A 2955-nucleotide genomic window follows, 5' to 3' on the forward strand; every position below is an offset into this window, starting at 1 on the left:
TCATTAAATGTCATTGACTAGAAGGACACTAGACTTTACATTCTCTGGGGAAAGACTCCAATTTATAGACAGTTAGTACAACTTTTTCTGTTACCATCCTCTTCCTATACACACTAAATAATATATATAAAAACTCAGTCATTAAATTATCTGTGATCTACAAAATTATCCAATATAACGCATCTTCACTCCAGGACTACAAGAATTCCAGTTCAGTCTCTGTAAGCCAGCTACTGCTTTCCCAATACATGCAAGATTTGCTTCAGTTTTTTAGGAAAACAAGTCACACTTTAGCATATACTGGAATGAGATGTTCTTGTTAAAAAATCTAGGGGGTGTGTTCTTAGTAAAGTTTATCTTATGTTAAAAGAAAATAATACTATGGTATGTAAATGTATTTATGGCTTTTTCTAATGGCTTAAATTTTTATAATTACTGCATTAATATAAATTTATTTTTTAAAATGATACATTTTCTATATAACCTATGATCATCGCAATATAACTTATAATCTCAGTTACTAATAAACAGTACTACCACATCCTTATTAAGCATAAGAATCAGAAACCTAACCTTAGAGTATCAGATGCCTTCCATTTCATCTCATTAATTATCATCCATGTTTTATAGAATAGGAGGAAACCAAAGATCCAGCTCATACATGGAGAGACTGGGATTCAAAAGCAGGTCTTCTGACTTTCAGCCAGTGTTTCTTTAGTGTGTGTGTTTTGTTTTTTTTTTAAGTCACTGAAATCCAACAAAAAGCACAATACACAAAAGGTGATACTGACCAAATTTCTACTAAAGTAGGATTTGAGTTTACAATCCTAAAAGCCTACCTTGGCTCACCTACTTATCTCTTTATTCATTCATTGGCATAATAAATATTTATGGAGAGCTGCAGTGGGAATACAATGGTGTGCAAATCAAACAAGATCCCTGCCCTCACACAACTTAAATTCTAGTGGGGGAAAAAACTATGCATAACAAAATAAATTAAATGATAAATACTACTAATATTACTTTCATCACATGTTCAGTTAAAAAGCTTTGTAGTTCACTTAATGTAAGTATGGAAAAATCAAGGTCTAAGATGTACCTTGAAGATATAATACAAAAGTATCTGTATAAAATACCAAACTGAATTATAGACATTACTAGATGGATGCATACTTTCATATGTACAGATTCCAATTATGTATTCATGCACATATATAATCTACACAAACAGCCATGCTCAATGAAAGATAACTTCCTAAAAAGTCTTCTAACATCCTCTCTGAAGTACGGTAGAAATTAAAAGTTGCTTCTGACTGCGATGGGATAAAATTTTCCACTTCAAGTGCCAATGTGCAAACTGTGCATTACTGCTTTAATTTCTCGTAGGTACTGAGGTCACGTGAACTGTTGGTCCTTGAGCTGAGTTTGTATCAGATCATTTTGTCCAGTTTAGTCCAAACTGGCCCTGAACTATAAACAAGTAATGATGATTTTATGGGCTGTTTTTGGTCTTTTGACCCTAAAGGGGATTTGAGGTTCATGCCAAATGATGTTTAATCAACAGAAATCTTTGTTTCTCAAAACAGAAACATCTGTAGGCAGATTTTAAACACGTAAATAGATGTTTACCCCACATGCAAGTAATGGGATTATCTCAATCCTGAATTCTATTTTACTATGAATAATTTAGTGTCCTTGTTTAAGGGTAGTGTAAAGAGTATCTTTCCTTAGAAAAAAGAGCAAGTTCATTTAAAAAGCTTTATCGTCACAGAAATCTTTTACCAATATATTTTAGAAGATGTTAGAAAAATTTAGGGATTAAGGGAAAGGGCTTCTGATTAGAGGTTTATGGAAATTCTGTAGCACACATCAAAGTTGAAGGAATAAGGCTGCTGCTCACAGTCTAATGAATTTAAGAATTTTTTGGACTTCTAGTTTCTGATGAAATGAGGTATTTATGAAGTACAAAATGGCTGCTGCATTTTGCTTGTGGGTACTAAATTGTTTCTCTGGTCCAGAAAGCCTCATATCTTCTGTCAGAACTATATGTAAAACAATGGTAGGCTAATTTGTTAATTTACAAATAAGGCTACGACTCAGACCCCTCACATTTTGTGATTTAACAATGCACATACACACACTTCAAAACAATTTCAAGATTTAATCATGATATAGGAGCTTCTTTTATACAAAGTTAACCAAAAGTAAAACGGTAACACTTTCAGGCATTAAAAATAAAGCAGCTCCTTTTCTCCCCATGGTATAGGAAGAAGCTATCATTATGTACACAAGTAAGAAATTATCCATCCACAAAAATTCTTGGAATGGGTATTTTGCTCAAGAATTCTCAGGAATGTGGATAACCAGGATAACAAAATTCAACATTTATCAGGTACATACTATGTGCATATGTTAGACCAGCAATGTGAGGAAAAGCAGGCAATGGGAGAAAAGTACTGCATTATGGGAGTTCATAATCTATTAGAAGACATAGACCCCTAAAGAACTGATATAAGTGATAAAAAAAAGGTAAAGATATAATACAGAAATATGAGAAATCAATTATGTAAAATTAATTTTGAAAATGGGGACATGAAATATTTGGGGGGAGAGGGAGAATCAATTGAAATGAGGCCGGGGACTAACATGGAATATCCGGAATATTTTGGGTAAAGTAGTAAACTTTATATTGGGTCATTCCTGCCACCTTATTCAGCAGGATTAATTCTTGGGGCTTTGCTAGAAGATAGACTATTTCTTTTTTTAAAAAATTCATGTATGCTATCAGTCTCTTGGGATTCCAAAAGTTCTCATCAGGAATTAATCAATTTTAATCATTGTTTTCATACACTATGGAAACTGTTAAAATAAAAATGTTAAACAGACTTAAAATAAAATAGATTACCAAATTTTGCTTAAAAACATTTAGCATTTTAAGGTAAGAAATAATAGAAA

This window comes from Ursus arctos, unplaced genomic scaffold (assembly GCF_023065955.2).
Source record: "Ursus arctos isolate Adak ecotype North America unplaced genomic scaffold, UrsArc2.0 scaffold_11, whole genome shotgun sequence".
In the NCBI taxonomy this organism is placed as follows: domain Eukaryota; kingdom Metazoa; phylum Chordata; class Mammalia; order Carnivora; family Ursidae; genus Ursus; species Ursus arctos.